The 25,116-nt window shown below is 34.7% G+C and overlaps 1 long non-coding RNA gene across 2 annotated transcripts in view; it reads left to right on the top strand.

Annotated features, from left to right (window-relative positions):
* LOC120222097 overlaps positions 1-25,116 on the top strand; it is a 513,003-nt gene that overhangs the window by 67,971 nt on the left and 419,916 nt on the right. The gene's annotated exons all lie outside the window — the stretch shown is intronic.

The raw sequence follows: 25,116 nt of genomic DNA on the forward strand, positions 1-25,116 counted from the left end.
CAGTAGTGTTTTCTTTTAAAGAAGAGCTTGAAATTCACAATAACGGGTTTCATTTATCAGAGCCATATGGGACTCACCATCTTTGGATATATTTGTAAGGCTTTCACAAAGAAGAATCCTTAGGCATCTCAGATTTCACGGATTGGAGGGCAATCTGGATGAATATCTTTTTTGGAAATGATGAAGTATCTTTTTTATATGTAGTCTTCATTTTCAGTAATCCTTGAGAAGCTCAAAAAAAAAAAAAAAAAAAACCCCAACAGGAAAGAGTTAAAGTAAATCTCAGCTTATTAGTTTTTAATAGAAAACAAAGACCATAATTCTTAGATCTGGTTCAAGTGCCAAGTATACCTTTGATGTTGAAATGTGATGTGGTATTTATGAGAGGTGGGTTCTAAGTTTCTACTATTTTTATACTTTTTGCTAGTTCTGTCATGGTCATTTGTCAGTGGATCACTGTAAAGCTATCTGCAACATGCAGACAGACAATATACTATTGTGGGTTCTTTTTGATGTCTACCCAAAATTATTTCTTTGCCGCCTCCTCTTTTTCTATACTTTTCTGATCACTAGGGGTCTATCTTAATGCAATATATTCTTGAAATTGTCAACGTAAATTATTTTTTATGTATCTCATATTTTTCTACTGATCTGTATATTTACAGATTTAAAAGTAAAATCAAATTAATTTTCATTTGGCAGTGGCTGCTAATACTTTAATTTTTGGTTTCCAGAATCTGTTAAGTTATTAATGACCTATAAACAAATATTTAAGTGTTTACTAATTAAAAATGAATATATTTTTAAAGCATAGAGTTTTCTTGTGTTGTGATAGGCAACCACTAGTTTTTTAGTTTCAAATTTTTGTTTTCTCAGTTCTGTAGACTTTCTTGTAAAGGCCACACTTGATTCTGTTTGCTAAATCTGGTAAATTACAATATTTGCAAGTCATAAATAGGACTCTAACAATTGCTGCTGACCTATATAAAGTCTATGTAAACCTCATACGAATGATAATTTCATTTTTTTAAAATCATTATGGTAAGTTGGTAATTACTTGAAATAATTCTTGCTTATCTTTAAATACCATTTTATTGTATTTGGCCTTATTTTCTTATCCTCTAGTTTATTAAAAAAAACCTTTTAACACCTCATTTGCTAATGATGTTTATATTGGCATGGTTTAAGTTTCATACAGACTGTCCACTAAATTTTGTTTTGAGTTATGAGCATGTTGAATGAGCATTAAATTAAAATAAATTCAATTAAACATTAAATTAAAATAAACTTTAGTATTCTTGGCTATCATTTAAACTTTATATTGATACCAATGTCATATATTTTAAATACGATTTCATAAAGATTCAAAAATCTACTCTCCCCCATTTTTTCTTCATATGCACTTAGACCTTTTTTACATAGCATACCTGTAGACTGCACAATTGTATTGCTATATGTCACTGGCTCCTATAATAGACCAATGAGGCTGCTAGGCAATAGGTAGAATATTGAAATTTTAGAATGAGTTCTACTCACTTAAATCAACTTGAGCATTAATTGTGCTGGATGGTTGAATATCTCATATTCTCTATTTCATTCTTAGTATAACATTATAAAATCGTTTAATGAGTATAATCAATTGTTAAAATACTTTTAAGATTAAGTTATATTCTTTCTCTTTTCCTACAAACATAGGTATTGTGACTGAATAAAGTTAAATGTTTCTCTCACTGAAAAAACTCATTGTGCAACTAAACGTCAACTTTTTTTTTGGCTGATGTCTGGTGGACATCAGGACAGTCAGGACATCAGGAATTTTGAATTTTGAATTAATAGGAATTTTGAAATATTGTCTTTGGGAAAATGATACATGTTGGTATGGTGGTCAATAGTAAAAAAAAAAAAAATTAACGATGGCAGAAAGATCAGGATAGGATGTATGGATATGTATTCCGTGGTATTTCATAGGTCTTTGGATTAGTATAAACTATAGGCTATGAAGAGAAGATGGACATGTGGATTGGCAAGAAAATGTGGCTGTAATGATCAATAGCTAATTCTTTATGAAAATTCTTACTAACTTCCTTCTAAAGAACAGAAAGAAGGACATTTTGGTGGAGTGTGTGTGTGAATGGTAAAATGGTTGCATGCTGAGAGGAGGAGAGTGCGAAGAAAAGAGATAAGAATTATACGTAGTTTTGTGGCTATCATTGCTTCCTTTACTGCACTTACTCTAAGTTTCTGTTGTAGGGATGAATTGCTCCTACATATAACATTCTTGGTTTAGAATTCACAAATCATTTGGGTTGAGCAGGAATTTTATTTGCTTATGGATATAGACCTGTTTGATTTTTAGGTGTGGTGTGCTATTATTCTTACCTTATGGTCACTGTAAAGTTTATATTGGTTTTGTTCAAGTTATACTATGAGTATAATTATGTGGAGCAGATGTGTCAGTGTGTGTGTGCACACGTGTGTATGTGTACACATGTAAAGAAGGACACTTTCACTTCCGTCTCTTTGTTTATCTGTCTCTTTCCATCCCTCCTGTGTCAGCTGCTTTTTGCTTGCCAGTTTTTCTTTGTGTCTACCATTTTTATCATTGCATCCATCTGGGTAGAAAATAAAATGCCTGGTTTAAAAATTTTTAATGTTTTTTTTATTTTTTGTTATTTTGTTCTTTCAACTTGTTTGTACCTCGGGAATTAAGGCTTAAGAATAAGGCATTTTATTTCTCACACTCAAGAGCTGTTTCTGTTTTCTTTCTTGTCCGTTTGTCCATATGTTTATGGGTCTCTGATAGGCTGTGCAGTGAGACAGCAGTTTACTATCTGTGTGTGTGTGAAATTAGCTAATTGGTGTTAGCAGAAATATTTTCACATGTTTTATAAGCAAAATGCAGCAAGGTATATAAATGTAGATATGATCCAGACACGCACACGCTCACGACTGTCACTGCTCATGCATAGGCGCTCAGAAGTAATTAATGTTAATAAGATTTTAATGTGCTTGTGAGATCATAATGAGGAGAAATGAATGCTCTGATTAGGAAAAGGTAACTGTGTGTGTGTTTTGGCTTAGAACAAGATTTCAATTTTTATAAACCGCAATTTTAGAACTTGTTTGTGATTGCATCAATTGGTTTTTATTTTCAAATTAGAGGTCTGTTTAGCCATTTGAATGATTAACCAAATAAATGGGTGAAACCCTGATCATAAGGAATAGTGCACGTTTTCATTTGCAAGGCAATGTTAGTGTACAGCAAGGCTGTGATCATGTCTTTTGCCAATGTACCATTTTTTATGTTGTTTTTTAAAAGCCTTTTTCAGAAGCTACTTGTGGAGATAAAACTCATTTTCATAAATGTAGGTGTTATCTATATGTTCTGAAGATACCAGTCAGACACTGTAACTATTGTGTCTGAGATACAGTCCTACCAGTCAGTCACGGCGGATTTGGTGTCCAAAAAATCTGTGTTACACTTCTTGAAATGTTTATTGGGAAAAATGTAAAACAACCAAGATATTTCTTCCTACATGTCATCTTTACAAACTTTAGAGGTTGACATCTTTGATGTGAAGTAAAATATCTCATAGTGAACAAAGATGCTGTCTCATCATGGACTCATATGCTATGCAGTCAACAGCCACACTATAGACTGGCTTGAATCCAGCTGGACACCAGGGGTCCTTCTCCACAACAAATTTTTTTAAAGAAATTGTTTACAGAGCTTTGGCATACATTTGCATTATTATTATTTTTAATTATAGGATAAATCTAAATATCTATTAAGCACCCTTACCCTGTAGCACATAGAAATTACTTATACATTTGCTAATATAAATAGTGGATTAAGATATTCAAGGATTGCGATCCCTTTTAAAAGTAAGTATATGGGGGCGCCTGAGTGGCTTAGTCAGTTAAGCAACCGACTGGCTCAGGTCATGATCTTACAGTTGGAGAGTTTGAACCCCGCATAGGGCTCTATGCTGACAGCTCAGAGCCTGGAGCCTGCTTCCTGCTTCAGATTCTGTGTCTCCTCTCTCTGTCCCTCCCCACTAGTGCTCTGTCTCTCCCTCTCTCTCTCTCAAAAGTAAATAAACATTAAAAAAATAAAGGTAATATAGTGCTGAAATCCAGAAAGCCTTGAATGAATTGGAATTTGGCATAGTGTACTTTATTTCCAATTAAATCCAACAGATGTGGTTTAGGCTCTTTCTCCCAGGTTTTGGTTATATTAATACAATCTTTTGCTTGGGGTTTAAAAATGATGATGAAGAAAGAGAAGGTATTAGAGTTTATTTTACTGAATGATTCTGCAATTTCTGTGATTCACAGGGGTGTGTTGGATTTTGCTTTCATTACAATCCATGAGAATGATGATTATCTGACCAAGAGAGGCATTTGCCATTAATAATATTTAGTTGACTTTGTTGGAACTTATGTCACTGAAGCATAATTAGGACAAATTTTCCCCACTTGCAGTTTGTAAAGAAATTCATCCATGTGTTCTTCCAGTACTTACATGGGTTCCTATTGTAAATTTTCCTATGCAGTCATATATATTTTTGGATTTTCTATTCTATGCCATCGGTCTGTCTATTCATATGCCATTATCATATTATTTTAATTATAGAGGTTTTAGAATATGCTTTAATGTCTTAAGTGTTAGCCTCCCTCCCCACCCCCACCAGCATGCTTCTTTTTCAGGGTTCCTGACTTTCTTGCTTTCTTGTAATTCCGAATGAACTTTATAATCAAGTGGCAGGCCTTGAAGGGGAAAAGAAAACTTGATGGTATTTTTATTGGAATTATGATAAATTCATGGATTAACATATGGACAATTAATATCTTTACGAGGTTGAATCGTCTTGCTCAAGAACGTACTTCTTTCTATTTGTTCAATAACTTTTGTGTCTTTCAAAAGTTTTGCACCTTTTCTCCTTATGAAGGTTTTAAACATTTGTTACTAAGTTTGCTCCTTGGTGTTCTATTCATTTGTTTATTTAACTGCTTATTATATATATATTTTTTACAAACTTGCTATCCTAAACAGAGTCTTCTCTCCCATAATATTTTCTAATTGGCTTTTTGTCTCAGTACAGAAAGGCTATGGATTTTTGTATGTTAATTTTGCAAACCCCCACTTTGCAAATTCTCTTACTGTTTATGGTAACCTGAGGTGGGTTTGAGCCCTGCTTCTAGAACAGTGCTTTGTGTCTGTTAGACTATGGATGAGTTACTCTGAGCCATTTTACTCATCTTTAGAGCACAGGTAAGAAAACCAAACACCCAGAGTGATGGAGGGTAAATGAGATCATACAGTAAAACACCTAATATTTTGCCCAGCACATAGTAGGCAATCAATTAATGAATATCCATTAATAATGTAATGTGATATGACATAATGTAAAATAACAAGATAATATCATTATTATTATTATTAAAGTATGGTTAATATGTTATTGGATTATTAAAGGTTTATCATATCAGTTTTCACTACAAGAATGGAGTGAATTAAAGAAATGAAAAAAACTTACGTTCTGATGCACCTTGGTGATTTAATACACTGGGGACCAAAGATTAATTCAGAGATTATTTTATAGCTGTGCACATATATTTCCATTACTTCTGCTTTAATTATGATTATTGCATGCAAGACTCCTTAGCTCTGGACAGTAAGTGGAGGGAACTTCTTGATCACCTAGAGTGATTATTTAAACCAATTCATGGAGCACATTGATTCTAACACTTATTACCTACCTAAGTAGATGTGAGCATCTAATTTAAAGTCTTGTAACCATTATGTTCTACCTCAAGAATCCGGGGACTTTACTACATTTTCTTAGTAAACAGTGCACTAGCTCGTGAATGAACTTCTGTGGAATAAATATTGAATATATATTATTGATGTAAGTAGAATATTAGTGTTTGCCAGCACATTATGTAACACTTGTTGTGAAGTTGATGAAAAAACAGTAAGTGATAAAAATATAGTTCATTGTAACAGTCCCATGACTTTTAAGCTTCTACTCTAATTAATAAAATAAAATTGCGGGGCGCCTGAGTGGCTTAGTCGGGTAAGCGTCCGACTTTCGCTTAGGTCATGATCCCGCGGTTCGTGGGTTCAAGCCCCGCGTCGGGCTCTGTGCTGACTGCCAGCTCAGAGCCTGGAGCCAATTTCAGAGTCTGTATCTCCCACTCTCTCTCTGACCCTCCCCTGCTCACGTTGTCTCTCTCTCTCTCCTAGAAATAAAAAAATGTTTAAAAAAAATAATAAAATAAAATTGCAAATACATTCTTAATTCATCTGACACAATCTGTTGCTAAAAAATGAAAATTCCAGAATTTCATTTTATTCCTACCGCATGGTTGTTTTGAGTGTTAAGTGAGATAATGCACTGACATTATAATGACATTAATCTGATAATGCATGTGGCTGGCTCATGGTTAGTGCTTGAATATGTTAGTTGTTTTTGTTACTTTCATTTTATTATTACCTTTGCTGGCTCTACACCCCCACCAATTTTCCAACTAGATATAGTTTTAATAGGAGTGCTGTTTTATGCTTAGAATAAGTGTGGGAAACATGTCTCATATTGGTCATTAAAAGATCAACATAAAATAACATTTTATATAATTTTTCAATATTGAAATTTGCTAAGTTGGAAGTAAGATTCTCATCACTGGAGGATGTGAAAGCTTTTATTACTTGTGGATGAAATTTCTGAGGAGCTGCAAGGATGAAGAATAATTTCTCTCAAAGAATTATAGGTACATTTTGTCTACAGGTTAGAGTTTTGTGGAGTTCTGATTTAGCCCTCAGTATAATTATTCCTCCACAGCCTCATAGAGCTCCTTTTTTCATTCATTCATATGGAAAATGACATGACACAGAGTAACTATTAGGTTCAAAACATTGTTCTGAGTGGTATGAAATCTGTGAAATAGCAAGATTAGTTACATGAACTTTCCCTACTCAAGTAGTCTCGTAGATTGTTCAGACAGGAAATGACAAGGTTATGTGCAAGGATTTTGGAGCCAGATGAGTTGGGTTGAATCCCTACTCTAACACTTATTAGTTGTGTAACTTTAGGTGAGTTATTTATCCTATCTGTGTTTCAGTTTCTTTACCTACAAAAAGAGGCTGAAAATAGTACCTACTGAATAGCATTGTCTTAAGGATTCAATGACTGGGTATAAGCACAGAATTTAGAGCAATAACATAAACTCTCAATAAATATTTGTGAACATTAGTATTATTATTATGTAGAACAGAATAAAATTAATGCCTTAAAACAATACAAAGTAATGCAGTATTACAGAAGATGGTAATAGTAATTTTCACTGTGGCTGGGGAATGGAATTAGGGGAGCTTTATTAGATGAAGTAATGTTTAAACTGAAACCTTGAATCATGATTTCTGTAGGGCAAGGAAGAACGGAAAGGTAGGGACAAATTGATTTCTAGGGTGAGTGAATAGTCTAAGCAAAGATTTAAAGGAGGTAGAGAAGTGAAAAATAAAACTTCTGGGACCTTGCAGTCAAAAAGACTCATTTCTGAAGCCCAGCTCCACTCCTTAATAGTGTGGCCCTAGGCAAATCAGGCTCTGTTCCTGTTCTCTGTCTCTGAGATGTAGTCTGATAACTCTAGGCGGTAAATTACAACAGTTGTAAGGCTGATCATGGCATGTTATGCCTATTGTCCAATATCTGTAAATCATTATTTCGTCTAGTTTTTAGCAGTTTGAGGCAGGAGACTAAGTGCTGTTTCTATTACTCCATCATTTTCAGAAGCAAAAGACCAACATATGGCTTTCACTTTTCTCCTTATTGAGTTTGGGACCTATCATGTAATTGTGTTGTACCCTGTAGCTGGGTACTTTGTTCTGTACTCCCTATACTGCATTACAAATTTTGATTAGCTTATCTGCCTCCTCACTACATTGGCTTCTTTCAGAATGGGGACTGTGTCTAGTTCATCTCTACCCTACGACCAACCCACTACCCTTTGGAGTCTGGCACATAGTAGGCATAATGGATATGTTTTGCTCTCAATTTAATTGCTATGAATTATAGTTTTGTGCAGTACTGTGGAAGACTTTGAATACTACACTACAATTTGGATTTTATTCAGTAACAAATCACTCAGAACTTTTGAGGAGATGAGAGAAATTCCCTGAGCCTTTATATATATATATATATTTTAAAGAAGATAACTCTAGAAGCATAAAGATGGATAAAAAAAGGTTAGAAGTTGAAAATAATTAGATTACTTAGGATTTTAGGAAATAACAGTGGGAAAAGAAAGAACATTGGCAGGATCTGGGGATTGTTTGGATAGATGCTGCTAAAAGGAATGGTGAGAAAAATGATGACTTGTTTTCACACATTGTTGATCAATTCCGTTAGAATGAAATATTAGGTTATTTGTCTTCTTTGGCACCTGAATGAAGGATTTTCGTATAGAAATTTGAGAGCTAAATTTCACATTGTAAATAAGTAATTAATGCTAAGGGTTTATATACACTGTGTTTTAGTTTTTTTTATTTTTTTTTTACTAGAATACAGTCTGAATTTAAGGCATTTTATAATTTTTCAGGGGAAATAGATTATGGGTTTTATTTTCTTTTGTAGAGATAATTTTCTGTTTTACTACAAATATAATTATCTCCTCATATACATTTTTTCCTCATTATAATCCCTTTTCTTTGGATAATATATATAGTATATGTATACATCTTTCCCTGTTTTAATTTTTTTTCTAAAAGACTGCTTCTTTTAGCCCTTAAAATATGTTGGTAATAAACTCAGGGCTAAAAGTTCACTTTATGCAGTTGAGTGGGATAGTACCAGTAGAATGACCCAGAGTGAGAATTAATTTTTCTCAAGTATATTTTCACTTTGATTTTGCATTACTGCCTGTCATCCAAATTTTCTTCTCTTTTTAAGAGATGTTACAAGAGCTAATGAGAGAGTAGAAGCAGTGGTAGAAGTGGGAGAACAAGAGACATTAGAACAATTATGGAAACCCTCCAGTGCCAACATTTATGTATATAATATAATAGTAGCTATTTGAAAAGTTAAGACACTTTTAACAAGAACATGTTTACAGTGGTCTGAAGGACATTAGTTAGAACTAATGGATTGAATATGTGGAAGGAAATATTTCTCCCAATAAGTTCTATTCACTTTGGCATAATCCTCTAAGGAACTAATGCTTCTTGAGATGTATGATCTAACTGAAGAAAAATGACCCAATGTTCAAATTAACAATAGCATCCTGCCAAGGTAGGGGAATATTTTTGATATTATATCCCATTTCTCATTTCAGTTTCTGATGTGAACTATTTCTTATTTCTGTTATAGAGAATGACACAGACAATGACTATTATTTATTGAATTACCCTTTGTGTTGGTAATTGGATTAGGAGGTAAATATTATCTTGTTCTTCACAAAAATCTCATAGCACAGGTATTATTTACATTTTATCAATGAAGAATCAAAGGCTAAATTAGATTAAGTAACTTTCATAAGGCTACACATCTAGTTACAGTGGAGTTACTTGGAATCAATGTTATAACAGGTAAAAATGTATCACAAAGTTGGATGTGTGTACTGTTATGTACAATGATAGGAGTTGCTCACTTTTATCCAGTAAACAGAGGAAGATGTGCTTCTTGAACCTGGAGTGGAAAAGGGCCAGGAGGGGAGACAACTGTTTGTGTTTTTGACAGAGTGAGTTTATCAGAGAATAAAAAGGCTGACTCCTCACAGTGACAAGTCTTTCCAAAGCATAGATACTGCTTGTGGCACTCCATTGGATGGTGATGTCCAGAGCACCTGAAAACTACATTATACCTTGCGGAGGCCACGTGAGAGACCAGGAGCAATGGTAGCCACAGGGAAGTGTTCTTACAACTTTTAACTCTATTCAGAACACCTTTTGTGGAAAAAGTTACTTGGCATAGCTATTCTACACAGTTAGAGCCCACAGGACCCAATACCATGTAAGGAGTGCTGCATCAGTTTCACAGCTGATCTACCTCAAAGTCCATGGTCTTAACTACTGTGCTGTTTTGTATAATAAGCATATTATTCAGTATACTTGTGTCACTTGCCGAAAAACCCAACACCTATTCCTGCAAACAGTGTTAAACTCCGAAGTATCACTGAACTGTAGCCCAGAAGGAAAAAATATGTAGTATGATTTTTTACTATGAGTGAGGAACCCTCAAAATGTATAAGCAATTAGAATTCTCTATTTCTTTTGCTTGCAAGAATATTCACACCTAAGTGGATCACAGAGATTAAAAGGCCCTGACTCTCAAGTTCAGCTATAAAGAAGTCTAGTTATTTGCCTAAGTTTCAAAGGAATTAGTTCCTTAAGTATTTCGAAACGTTCAACTGCTGCCCCAGCCATTCTCTTTGGAAGCTTCTTTCTCATCCTCATGGCACATCCCTCTGGCATGCATGACCAGCTGCAAGCTAAACCCTGTGGAATAAGAATTCTTTCATCCCTTTGTGTGATGTGTTTCATTTTCAGAGTTTGGATGATCCTCCTCGGCAGCGGCAGCAGGCATTGTTAGTTTCAATAGGCAGTCTGGATGCACAAGAACAGTCATCATAGAGAGACAGGCTCTAGGGTCCATCCCTTCGTGCCATGGTGCTGTGTTAGATCACTTTCCTCTGTTGGATTAATGGCCAGAGAGAAAGGGAAACAAACTGTACCCGAAGGAATCCAATTAAAGTACTTGAACTTCACTGACGTCCATCCTATTGTTGTCTTAACTTCCTAACCTATGGTTAATTATTCTGACCAGTGAAACGGAATAACATAAATAGAATTATCTTAAATTCCTTATTTTCTTTAGTTTGACCAACCATCAAAATTTTATTATGTAAGATGAAATAATAATAATGTTTGGCATAGTGCAACTTTTTGTTTTGTTTGGTTAATCTTTCTATCTCTTTCCTAATATCTTCACTAAAGTCACTACCAGGACATACTGTATAAAACTGCTCAGGCTTTTAATTTTCATCTCTCTTCAGTTTATACTGCAGTATTAGTTCATTCTGGGCCCTTTGGTTTCCTTGAATCTCCAATTGATCCCACTCCCATGGCTGTGATATTCTTTTCCTGGTTAATCAAGAATTCTCTATTTCTGCTCTGTCATCCATGCCACTGTAAGTAGGAAAGTAATTTAGGCTTTTGGCTTTCAGCCTCATCATTTGTGAAATGACCTCCCCTGACTCTGAAGTTCTCTGTCCAAAATACAAACTAGGATATCCAGGAGTAATAATTTATATGTGTATGATGATTGATAGTCTGCAGACTGTTTTCACATATTTTATTTTATATAATTCTCACTATAGTTCTGTGGAGTAAGGAGAACGGTATTATTGTCTCCTTTTTCAGCTAAAGATACTACAGCTCTGGGAGGTGAAGGGACTTAACCCACATTAAATAAGTAGCAACTGGCTGAACCTGAGCTTTAAGTTCTGAATTTTTCCTATATAAGGTGATGGCTTCCTACAATAAGGAGAAGGTTTCTTTCTTAAAACCTAAATTGCTTTATTGATTAATTGCAAGGTTTTGTTTGTGCGAGTGTGTGTGTTCATGCTTTGGGAAGGGGCTTCCTTAGCCTTAATTGAGTTTGGGATGCAATTTGTGACCCTAGTTTTATTAGTGAAGGAGTCTCCTAGGATTTCTAATCAAGAAAGACAAGACAGAATGTGTTACCTTTCTAGTGTAGAATTTTGGTGTCATTTTGAACTCCTGTATCAAATTTGATTGTACTTTTCAATTGTATATCCATTCTGCTATAAATTTAATATACCCATCCATATACCTATTAAATAGTATTGTTTGCAATTAGGGAAGACATTAATATAATAGAATCCCTTTTAGCCAAGCCTTGCTTCAGGCCAGGAGGATACTCTGAAAAATGATGTATTTGGTTATCTGTTTACCTGCTGGTAAGCTGACCTAGAGTCTTGTGTTTGTTTTCCTATTTGTCTGTGCCAGTTGAATGTGCAATTGTAATTTAATTATGCAAACTGATGAAATCTGAGTAAAAAGGTATAAATCCGTGTTGATTTTATGAAATTTAAGTTGAATGCTTTTGGAAGACTTTTGAAAGTGAATTACCAAAACAGATTACAATCTAAATAGGTTTGGGCTAGATAAATGTGTAAGATTACCCGAGTTTGGGGGTAGGGGATGAATGTAAAAATTCTGGAAAGATCTTGCACTGAATTTGCTTTGCCAGTCATCCTGTAATCACTCATTGACTTTAAGGAATCCAAAACTTTTAAACTCTCTCTGACTTTCAATAGATGATATGATGTGGTATAGTTTGAGCAGGAAGAATAATGTGACTTAGCAGACTAAGAGTCAGTGACAGCTCATTGGTCCTGTGTCAAAAAGTTAGTCCACAGGTGTAAAGTTTTTATATTTTACATTTAAAAAAATTTAGTGTTTCTTTATTTTTGAGAGAGAGAGTGTGATCAGGGGAAGGGCAGAGAGAGAGTGAGACAGAATCTGAAGCAGGCTCGAGGCTCTGAGCTATCAGCACAGAGCCTGATGCAGGGCACAAACTCACAAACCACAAGATCATGTCCTGAGCTGAAGTCAGAACTTAACTGACTGAGCCACCCAGGCGCCCCATGTTTTACCTTTAAATAAACTAAATATGTGAAAATTGCTTTAATCAGCTTATGTCTATGGCTCTGTGTCCTGTGTAAAATGAAGATAAAAATAATTTTAACTGACAAGGATTTTTTTTTGAGTGTGTGAGGATTAAATGAAATAGTACACAGATAGCACCTAGAACAATGCCTGTCACAAGGAGTAAAAAATGTTCTCTATCTTATCATCATCATCATCATCATCATCATCATCATCATCTGAGAGTATTTGCTATAAGGCTCATGTATACTTATGTTAAAAACAATCTCAGGATCACTGCTGTCAGGGATTGGAATATTTTAGTAGCAAAACATAATAGTTCTATTCTGAGTAGCAGCAAAACTATTTATTTCCAACTTCCATTGTACCCTTTTTTCCAGGATTTATAAGAAGTTTTACTATACCTGTTCTCAGGAGATGCTAAGAGCTGCAACTGTATGTAAGATGTAAGCGAAAGGGTGAGGTGTAGTCTCAGCTGGAGACTATGGAAAGGAGAGTTTAACATGTTTTCTCTAGTGGTATGGAATGTGTACACAGTACCTGCCCACATGGAGCCTAGATCTAGCCCAGGGACGTCTCTCTTAAATGAACACTAAGCTACACGATCACTGCCGTCTCACAACTGTAAACAGCAAGCAAAGGAAAAGGGTAAAAAAGTGACAAAAATACCCTGTTGGCTAAACTCGAGCAGTTGTGTGGTAGTCAACTCCTGCCTAGAACAGTAGCATCCTGCTTTGTGGCATCAATTCCTAAATGCATCTGCTAATAGGTAGGTTATAGGTTTTCATTATTGAATCCACATTTAGAACTTACTTTTCAGAGGAGAATTAAGCACTTACCTGCTTTCTTTCTGAAAGCTGGCACACATATTTTCATATCATTTTACATTCTGTTTTCCTTAGAATGTGCTCCTTATTTAGAAATGAAGCTTGTGCTTCAGGGTCAGAGAGGCCACTAGCACTGCTGATAGTTTCCCCCTTGGTTGAATGTTAGTGATTGATTCCGTTGCAGTGGAATTAGAGTGAATATTTTATCAACCATTTATTATTATTATCATTCAAGTGAGTGATATTATTTGCCTTCCATAAATGATTTATGTGGTACTTCCATAATCTTTAAAAATAAAGCAAATAGGAAACAAAATAAAAGACATTTTCCAAAGTTAAAAAAAAATTAAATGACATAATCTAAAGTTGTTAAGTACCCTTTTGTGTTTTTAAATAGTACAAATATCACCATTGGTCACTTTCTATGGCTATTATGGAATTAGGTCTATTTGTTTTTCATATTGTAGTTCATCCATACCTGTCATAATATTTTTGATTAAAAGAAATCCTGTTTCTCTACTTCATGGCTCATCATAAGATTGGGATTACCTCAGCTCATACAACATTTTCCTACCCATGAATATTATTCAAAATTCTCTGTAGTCTGTCTTTCCTGTGATTTCATTTCAATCATTATTTGTCCTCCTAATTTCTGCTGCCCTCAGGTGTGTATCCATATATATTTTTTGCTCTTCTGTAGATCATTTGTTAACTTGTATCCTTCTTTTTAATCTATACTTTTATTCCTTAGTTTCTTGATTTAAATTTAGCCCATTTTTTTTTTTTTAGCTATACCATGAAGACAACAGTAAAACTTATAAAAACTAGTCAGTATCCTAGAAAATAGCAGTGTTATACTGAAGAAAAATAAGCTAGGGATTCAGGTTTCTATACAGTGAGGACCTACTCACTACACGATCTGGTTATGCAAGATATTTTTAAGGAGGTAGAATTCAAGAGAATGTCTTTCTTCATATGAAATTCCAGTCAGTCAACATGATATTCAGAACCTCTTGCCAAGCACCTTTCTAGGCAGAGAAGAGAGTCAGTCTCAATTTGGATATCTTCAGAATGCTGTGTTCTTGACTCATATCCCTTGGGGACCAGCCCCTTGATATTTTAAACATTAGATTGTAGATTAAGGTATTTCTGTAACTGGCTTGGGATGCTTTGCTGATCCCAGGTGATAGGTTAATAGTAATTAATAGTGATTTGCTATGACACTAAAATTGAGGTAAGCAAGAAGTTGGCTTTAGTGCATAATAATGTTCAGAAAGCTTGAAACATTAGGTTGATAGGGTAGAAGAAATGTAAAATGAAGCTTATGTTCATATACAATGATGCTATTTCTATTTTGTTTAGAAGGAAGTTTGGATATCATTGCAAATAATATGAAATATGAAAGGCAGTAATTTGATCAAAGTTCTAGCTAAGTTTTCATTTCTCTGATTTGGAGAGATGTAGAGAGAACAATCTAAAATAAGAACACTAACAATGGGAGCATAATTTACTTTTCAAATAGTATATTTTTTGTTATGTTGAAATTTTTTGCTTTATCTATTGAATGATTTAACAGATGTTCAAGTAAAGATCAGATTGATTTTTCGTATAAAGATCTGCTGGATGTATATACACACACTTAAAAATATGTATTCATGACATTTGACTTAGTTGTTCAGCTATTAAATTCCATTGGATTATGTGGTTTACCAAACAACAGATAAGCTATTGCCACCCAAACTTTTTGGCCTGCTGTTATCTATAATTTTATTTAATTGTTTATTCATTCATTCATTCATTCATTCATTGTTTCAGTGGGCACCTATTATGTTAGGGATTGTATGTGGCATAGTAGGGAAGGCAAGGATGATTAAGACATGGTCCCTGCCAGGGGCACCCTGGTGGCTCAATTGGTTAAACGTCTGACTTTGGCTCAGGTTATGATCTCATGGTTTGTGAGTTCAAGCCCTGCATCATGGCCTGTACTTACAGCTCAAAGTCTGGAATCTGTTTCAGGTTCTGTGTCTTCCTTTCTTTGTGTCACTCTCCTGTTCATGTTCTATCTCTGTCTCTCAAAAATAAATAAACATGGAAAAAATTGGAAAAAAAAGACATGGCCCCTGCCTACTACAATTTGTAGTTTAGTGGCTTTTATATAAAACATTGTTAGGTTTCGTCTCTACTATAATAATATGTTGGTCTCTTAACTATTTTACATCCTAATGGTCTAATTATTGTTTTTATGATCAAATACTTAATTTGCATCTTTAGTATTCTGTATACTGATTTAATGTAATGTCATTACCTTTAAACAGATTATAATCCCTAAAGATAATGTAAAATATTTTAAATATATATAAAGTATGGTAATCAGAACTTTATCAAATACTTTTATAGATTTAATACTGATTTTTAGTTGTATCACCCTCTTTCCTTTCATCTGATTACTTCTTTATTTGGGAGAAGAGATGGGAAAGGACAATTGCCACTTGTTAGTGACCAAGGTAGAAGCCTTTTGGTTTCCACCTGGTTTCTAGTTTGATAAAATGCAAGGTTAAGAGCCACAGGAGATGAAGATGGAGAGATATGCAGGTGCCTACCATGAAGTAACCTTTTTTTATATATGCCATACTAAGGAGCTAGAAATGAGGTGGGATCCCCTGGAGGGTTTCAAGTGAGGAAGTGACTGCTTAGTTCTGTTGAGAAAAGACATTTCAGGTAAAGAGAAAGGACTGGAGTCTGTGAGACAAGACAATTAATGTTAACCGGGATAAAATACAGTGAGGGCCTCAACTGAAACAGTACTTGTGATGTTGTGAGGAGCATTAATAAGGATGGGTTCCGGAGGTTTTTTAGAAGGTGGAAATGATTTTTAGAAGGTGGAATTTTGGGACTTCCTAGGTGGGAGTTGGATGCTATTAAGGAACAAAAGATGTTAAAGATGACTCTCAAGATTTTTGCTTGAGAACCTGGGTAGAAAGGAAGAAATAATTACTTTAGAACAGGTTTACTGGCCATTCTGAGGTCAGGGAGAGAGTGAGGGTGAGAGATAAGGAAGAATATAATTCAGTTGAGTTTCAAGCATAATTTTACTTTGCTTTGAGAAACGGTGATGTGATCCTGTGACCTAAAAGAGTATAAATTATGTTAAGTTTGCCATGTTGAAGCAGGCTAAGGCAAATGAATTTCATGGGAGAGTACTGAGTAGGAGATTTTAAGGGAAAATAGAAAGTTTTGAATCTGGTATTTACTTTCTTGGAATCATTGGCAGCTTTCCTCCATTTTGTTAACCAAAAGCTAGACTGGCATATTCAAAAGTTTTAACATTATGATGTGTCTGGGAATCCTAGGAGAGCAGTTGCTTTAAGGAGTTCTTTATATGAGGAGGCGGTATGGAAATGAAGGCAAGTTCAAGTATTAGCCATATGAATTGCTAGTTAAATAACCTTGTATAAGACACTTAACCTTTTTGAGTTTCTGTTTTCTTACTTCTAAAATAAAAGGGGTGAATCAGCTGATCTCTGAAAAGCTTCTTAACAGTAAAAATCCTATGATTTTATGACCCAATGAACAGCATGACTATACCTGTAGGATTACCATATTTGGACACTCTAACAACCGACTTCCAGTTGAACCTGGTGATTGAACACGTAACCTTGTTCCCTTCTGGTAAGGAACTAAAAGTATAAATAATAGACTAAAAAATAAAAAACTAAAAAAATAATGAATCCACCAGCATAAGGAAGAGGAAGCAACTTATGAAAGAGGTACAGTTTTTGAAAAATGTAAAGTGGATGGAGGAATTTGTAGGACCTAGAAATCTAAATACAGGTGCCTGGAGTGTTATGCCAAGGAGAAAACAAGTCAGTTCCTGCTCCAGAACTGGCTCAAGAATTGGAAGACAATAATTGAAGTAAAAATAAATTATAATTAATGTACTCAGACAGGAAAGATAGTACTTCCATGAAACATGACAGGATGATAAAAAAAAGAATAATCAGAATAAGCACTCTTAAAATAGCTGATGAAATAATTTTAATGGAAGGATTGAATTATCCTGAAAAGAGAGCAAAAAGTCAGATAAATGGAGAGAAAATGGAAAATGTCAGATAAATGCAGACAAATAATATAACAAGGCCCATATCTGATTAATAGTTCCAGAAAACAGGGCAAAGAAAATGATAAGGGAGGAGTGATCATAAAATTATATTATAGAAATGTTCAGAACTAAAGTACATGAGTTTCTAGCTTGAGAGAGTATGCTGGGTGCTCATGAAAATATAAAGCAGATCTATACCAAGATACATAATTGGAAAATTTTAGACTACCAACAATAGATGGATAATGGAAACTTCTAGATAGAAAATATAAACCTTATACTTTGGTTTAAGAATGGCTATGTTCAAAGCTGGCATATAGGGCTTTAAAATTCTGAGGGAAAAATCACTATTAACTTGTAATTCTATACCTAGCCAAACTATTATAATCAGGTGTGAAAGGAGGAAAAAGACATTTTTAGACATTTTAGACATTTTAGACAAATGATCCTCAAACTTTACTTTTCATAGTTGCTTTCTCAGGAATCTTTTGGAGTATGTGGTATATCCAAATGAGGAGAAATTAGGGTGAAAGAGGATTCAGGAAATAGGTGATGATAATGAGGTGAGAAAGGCCAAGAGAATTTTATAGACAACTGGTTATGCATTAGTCTTAAGAGTAACTAGTCCTTAGTTCAGCAGAAAGGTAAGAAACTCCAGAAATGGATATGTTCGGAAGGAAGAATTAGAATGGGCAGGATGCTTAACTTTAAGAGTGTGAAATATATTCAGACAGGTTTTACATTTCTGTTGTAGATGCTTGGAATGGGATCAAAGTGGCAATATTAATTATAAGAAGGAAACATTCTTACTCAAAGAAGGAAATGTATTAAAAATATACTAGCTCGCTGAATATTGGGAGGATGAAATGAAGAAAAGTGGGTGGTATAAGAGGGCTAAGTCTTTATCTTTCATGATAGGAAAGTAATAGATTATCTACAACATACAAATAAAAAATAAGAAGATAAGTTTCTGTATATTATTTAGAGATAAAGAGAAAAACACTAGAAATAATTTTGACAGGGTATCTCAAAAGGTAGGATATAGGGTGCCGTTTTTGTTTTTAAACCTTGTGGTACTAGTAAACTATATAGATGTACTACTTTGGAAACAATGAGAAATTATAATTTTAAAATTTAGAAGACTGGGACTAGAAGTATTTTGTTTTTTTTTTTTTCATATAAAAGAGTAACTCTTAATGAAGTACATATTTTCGTTATCTAGAGGAACTAAATCATTTAAACCCTGGCATTGCTGACATTTGGGCATTCTGTTTCTTGAGAATAACTATTGTTTGGAGAGGTCTCTTCTTATCCCTATAATGTACATGTATTGTTTTCATGGTGAGAACTATGGTAAGAAATCTTAAAGTTGTTGCCACAATTGTGAGACTTTAAGTATGTGTTCCAAATAAAAGACAGAGGGCTCAGGAGAAATGGAAAAACCATGAACAGACTTCCATTTGATTTGGTAGATATAGTCTTATAAGACAAATTAAACATAATTTATTTGTTAAGCAAAGAATAGCCTCCACTCATTCCAAGTAGTTTAAATACTTAAGATTTTTTTTCCTTTCAACTTCACATGGCTAGTTCATGCATTCTCATGGAATGCTTTTAACTGTTCACTGACTCATTACCTATTCATCTATAGCTAATGTAAAACCACTTTTGCTGTGCTTTACAAAAATATGGAGGTTATGTGATTCAGTGCATGCAGTTCAGAATTAGATTATCTTTCAATAATCAAAAAATGCTTTCCCAAAAAACCCAATACAAGTGTGCTCAAAATATCAAGTGCCTTTGAAGTTTTTAAATAAAAAACTCCAACAACCCAACAATAAACAAACAAACAAACAAAAACCCCAGAGCATATCTTCTAAACAAAAGGATATAGCAGACATCCTTAAACCTCCTTGAAAGAATTTTTAGAACATAAGAGCGGCAGAAACAGAGACCGAGGTAGAAAAAGGGAATTTCTCCTTGAATATTTTTTTTTTCAAACCAAGGACATTTGGTGTTGAGAGGAGAAGCGGGAGAGAAGAAATGAAGAAAGAACATGATTTGTCTCAAAGATTTATTTTGTAATTGATTGTAGCTTATAAAGGTTTTCATTGATGGTTGTATGGGAGGGAGAATTCTAAGTTTCAATGCTGACACTTTGAAGAGTTGCCCTGTTGTTGCAGCTGCTTGGGCAGCCTTGCTCACACATCAATGGTGCATTGTGGCAGCTTGCTCTGCTTCCCTGTTTCTGATGGACATTCTCCAGGCAGTGAAGGGCAAAGGGGCTGGCATGCTGGTAACTGGCATAATAGAAGTTGTTGGACCAGTTTGGAGTGTATGTGTGTGAACTGAACACTTAATGACAGCTTCTGTATTATGGTTAGTCTAAGTTCAGGGTCAGAAAGTACTTGCTGGTCAATTAATAAAGATGGGAATACATAAGTACATATGTGTGTGTGTGTGTGTGTATAATTGTCTTTTTGTGGCATAGAGTGCATATTATTTAGTTTTTGTGTAGTGGTTGGTGAAGGGACTAATGTTTATAACCTAAAAAAAATTCAGCAGATACTCAGATATAACTACATTGAAATATTTCCATCATAAAATAAATAATTGACTTTTAGTGTTCATTATTGACTTTTAGGATATCTTAATTAAATATTTTCTGCTATTTGTGAAAATCTGTTCCAGTTTTTTTCAGCTTTTGTCTGTATGTCTAATAACATGTCCAATCTCTTCTTTTATAATCATAAACTTTTATAAGAGATATAAAAAGTCACATCAGGGGCGCCTGGGTGGCTTAGTCGGTTAAGCGTCCGACTTTCGCTTAGGTCATGATCTCGCGGTTCGTGGGTTCGAGCCCCGTGTCGGGCTCTGTGCTGACTGCCAGCTCAGAGCCGGAGCCTGTTTCAGTCTGTGACTCCCTCTCTCTCTGACCCTCCCCTGCTCATGCTGTCTCTCTCTCTCTCCTAGAAATAAATAAAACATTTAAAAAAAAAGTCACATCATACTAAATAGAAAGTATTATTACTTGAAAGAATATGGCATAATTTTAGGAGGTGACACAGAGAAGGAAGAATTGATTAACATTTATTTGCTTATATATTTTTTTCTGCTAAGAGGAAAATTCTTCAAATTGGAAGAAGGAAATGGAAATCAGCAATTGAATTGTTACTAAGAGGCTATTTTGGTAAATTTAGAACCAAAGTCAATAGAGTTTGGCAAGTTCTATTCCAGAATGATAGTACTAACTATGGTTAGTACTTTTTTGGGGAAAAAAAGCACTGTGCACATTTATATAATGTGTGTTTTTCAAAGAATTGTCAACATATATTTTCACTCGATGCTTATAGTGATCCTGAGAAGTAGCTACTACTACTCTGAATAGTAGGCACTGACTCATACCTTTTTATTTACTCTCATTTTTTTATTCACTATACCCAAGAAGACACTATGCTCTTCACTTACAGATATGTTAACTGAAATTAAACAAATTTTTCAATTCATACAGCTGTCTATCAAAGCATCTGGAATCCATACCTGAGGAATTTTAGTCCAAAGGCTATGCTTTTTCCATCGAAATTCATAACTTCTAGATATGATCACCTTTGGAGAGTTGGAAAGTATAATACCAGATATAAGCAAATTTGTAAAATCTTAAAGACAAATTCTGTAATCTACAGAGTTAACTTTCTCTCTGGCAAAATTCTGAAATGAATTAATCAATTCACCTATATCAATTAAATATCATTAAATGCTTTAAGCAGTTCAATTAAAAGACAGAGATTATCAGACTAGATAAAAAATAAAAATTATATGCTATCTATCAGATTACTATTTTAAATAGAAAAATATTAAAAAGTAAAGGATGAGAAAGCAAATATTAATCATAGGAAAGCTGATTTATCTTATGATTAATACCAAGCAAATATTAATCATAAGAAAGCCAGAGTAGCTGTATTAATAACAGAAAAAAGTACACTTCAGCACAAAGAATATTGCCATAGATAAAGAGGATATACAAATTCTAAATATGTATGCATCTAATAATAGCTTCAAAATCAATGAAGCAAAAACTAATAAAAATGGGAGAAAAAATAGATAATTATACTTGGAGATTTAAACACACTTCTCAGGGGGCGCCTGGGTGGCTTAGTCGGTTAAGCGTCTGACTTTCTCTTAGGTCATGATCTCACGGTTCGTGGGTTCGAGCCCCGCGTCGGGCTCTGTGCTGACTGCCAGCTCGGAGCCTAGAGCCTATTTCAGAGTATGTGTCTCCCTCTCTCTCTGACCCTCCCCTGTTCACGCTGTCTCTCTCTCTCTCTCTCCTAGAAATAAATAAAAATATTAAAAAAAAAATAAACACACTTCTCAGTAATTGATAGAATAAATATACAAAACAACCAATAAAATGTAGAAGACTTAAATAACAGTATCAACCAATTTGACTTGATTGACATTTATAGAATCTTACATCTAACACACGTTTTTTTGAGGTACACATGGAATATTCACCAAGATGGTCTATATGCTGGGCCTTAAAGCAAGTCTCAATAAATTTTAAATGATTGAAATCATACAAACATATTGTTTATACGTAATGGAATTAATTTAGAAATGAAAAGCATAGAGAGGAATTCATAGCATAGAAATGAAAAGCCAAAACAGAGGAATTCATCCCCAAAGAAAGAACAAGAAAAAAGCCACAGCCAGAGATCTAATTAAAACAGATATAAGTAATATGCCTGATCCAGAATTTAAAACAACAATCATAATGATACTAGATGAGCTTGAGAAAAGCATAGATGACAACAGGGAGTCCTTTACTGCAGAGATAAAAGACCTAAAATCTAGTGAGGCTGAAATAAAAAATGCAATAACTGAGATCTGAAACCAATTGGATGTAATGACCACAAGGATGGAAGAAGCAGAGGAATGAATAATTGATATAGAAGAAAGAATTATGGAAAATAATGAAGCTGAAAAGAAGAGAGAACAATATTAGATCATGAACATAGATGTGGAGAACTCAGTGACTCCATAAAGCATAATAACATTCATATCAGATGAGTCCTAGAAGATGAAGAGAAGTAAAAGGGGGTAACAGTTTATTTGAGGAAATTATAGCTGAAAAATCCCCTAATCTGGGGAAGGAAATAGATATCAAAATCTAGGAGACACAGAGAACTCCCATCAAAGTCAACAAAAGAAGGTCAAAACCAAGACCCATCATAGTTGTTAATTTTTTGAGGAACCACCACACTGTTTTCCAGAGGGGCTGCACCAGCTTACATTCCCACCAACAGTGTAGGAGGGTGCCCATTTCTCCACATCCTCGCCAGCATCTAGAGTCTCCTGATTTGTTCATTTTAGCCACTCTGACTGGCGTGAGATAGTATCTCAGTGTGGTTTTGATTTGTATTTCCCTGATGAGGAGGGAAACTGAGCAACGTTTCATGTGTCTGTTGGCCATCTGGATGTCCTCTTTGGAGAAGTGTCTGTTCATGTCTTCTGCCCATTTCTTCACTGGATTATTTGTTTTTTGGGTGTGGAGTTTGGTGAGTTCCTTATCGATTTTGCATACTAGCCCTTTATCTGATATGTCATTTGCAACTACCTTTTCCCATTCTGTCAGTTGCCTCTTAGTTTTATGGATTGTTTCCTTTGCCGGGCAGAAGCTTTCTATCTTGATGAGGTCCCAGTAGTTCATTTTTGTTCTTGATTCTCTTGCCTTTGGGGATGTGTCAAGTAAGAAATTGCTGAGGTTGATGTCAAGGAGGTTTTTTCCTGCTTTCTCTTCTAGGGTTTTGATAGTTTCCTGTCTCACATTCAGGTCCTTTATCCATTTTGAGTTTATTTATGTGTATGGTGTGAACAAATGATCTAGTTTCATTCTTCTGCATGTTGCTGTCCAGTTCTCCCAGCACCATCTGTTAAAGAGGCTGTCTTTTTTCCATTGGATACTCTTTCCTGCTTTTTCAAAGATTAGTTGACCATACATTTGTGGGTCCAATTCTGAGTTCTCTATTCTATTCCATTGGTCTATGTGTCTGTTTTTGTGCCAGTACCATACTGTCTTGATGATGACAGCTTTGTAGTAGAGGCTAAAGTCTGTGATGATGAACAGTATGGAGGTTCCTCAAAAAATTAACAATAGAACTCCCCTATGACCCAGTAGTAGCACTGCTAGGAATTTACCCAAGGGATACAGAAATGCTGATACATAGGGGCACATGTACCCCAATGTTTGTAGCAACACTCTCAACAATAGGCAAAACATGGAAAGAACCTAAGTTCAACTGGAGAATGGATCAAGAAGATGTGGTATATTTATACAATGAAATACTACATGGCAATAAGAAAGAATGAAATCTGGTCATTTGTAGCAACATGGAAGGAGAGTGTTATGCTGAACGAAATAAGTCAGGCAGAGGAAGACAGATACCATATGTTTGCACGCACATATAGGTGGATTAGGAGGAAGCTAATGGAGGGCCATTGGGGAGAAGAAGGGGAAAAATATTTGGGGAGAAGGAGGGAGGCAAACCATGAGAGGCTCTTGAATGCTGAGAACAAACTGAGGGCTGATGGGGGTGGGGAGAGGGGAAAGGAGGTGAAGGGCATGGAGGAGGGCACTTTTTGGGATGAGCATTGGGTGTTATATGGAAACTAACTTGACAATAAACTATTTAAGGAATAAAAAGAAAAGCCATTATTAACAAAGAAAAAAAATTTACAAAATATAGAGATAAAGAAAAAATCCTAAAAGCAGCAAGACAAAGAAGTACCTAACCTGCAAGGAAAGACAAAGGTAGCAGCACATGTCTCCACAGAAATTTGGCAGGCCAGAAGAGCCTGCCACATGATACTATCAATTTGCTTAATGGGAAAAGTATGCAGCCAAGAATACTCTATCCAGCAAGGCTATTATTCAGAATAGAAGAAAAGGTAAAGATTTTCCCAGACAAACAAAAACTAAAGGAGTTTGTGACCACTAACCCAGCACTGCAAGAACTATTAAAGGGGACTCTTCGAGTGGAAAAGAAAGACCAAATTGACAAAGACTAGAAAAGAACAGAAAATATCTCTAGAAACAATAAAACTAGTAATAAAATGACACTAAACTCCTGTCTGTAATCACTATAAATATAAATGAACTAAATGCTATAATCAAAAGACATAGGGTGTCAGAATGGATTAAAAAAAACTATCTATATGCTGCCAAAGGATATTCCTTTTAGACTTAAAGACACTACAAATTTAAAGTGAGGGATGGAGAACTATTTATCATGCAAATGGACATCAGAAGAAACCGGGAATAGCAATATTTGTATCAGAGAAACTATATTTTAAACCAAAGACTGTGTCAAGAGATGAAAAATGACACTATATCATAATAAAGGTGTTTATCAAACAAGAACATCTAGCAATTGTAAATATTTATGCCCCCTACGTGGAACACTCAAAAATAGAAAACAATATATAACAATCGTAAAGGA

This window comes from Hyaena hyaena, unplaced genomic scaffold (genome assembly GCF_003009895.1).
Source record: "Hyaena hyaena isolate Hyena2069 unplaced genomic scaffold, ASM300989v1 scaffold_834, whole genome shotgun sequence".
NCBI lineage: Eukaryota > Metazoa > Chordata > Mammalia > Carnivora > Hyaenidae > Hyaena > Hyaena hyaena.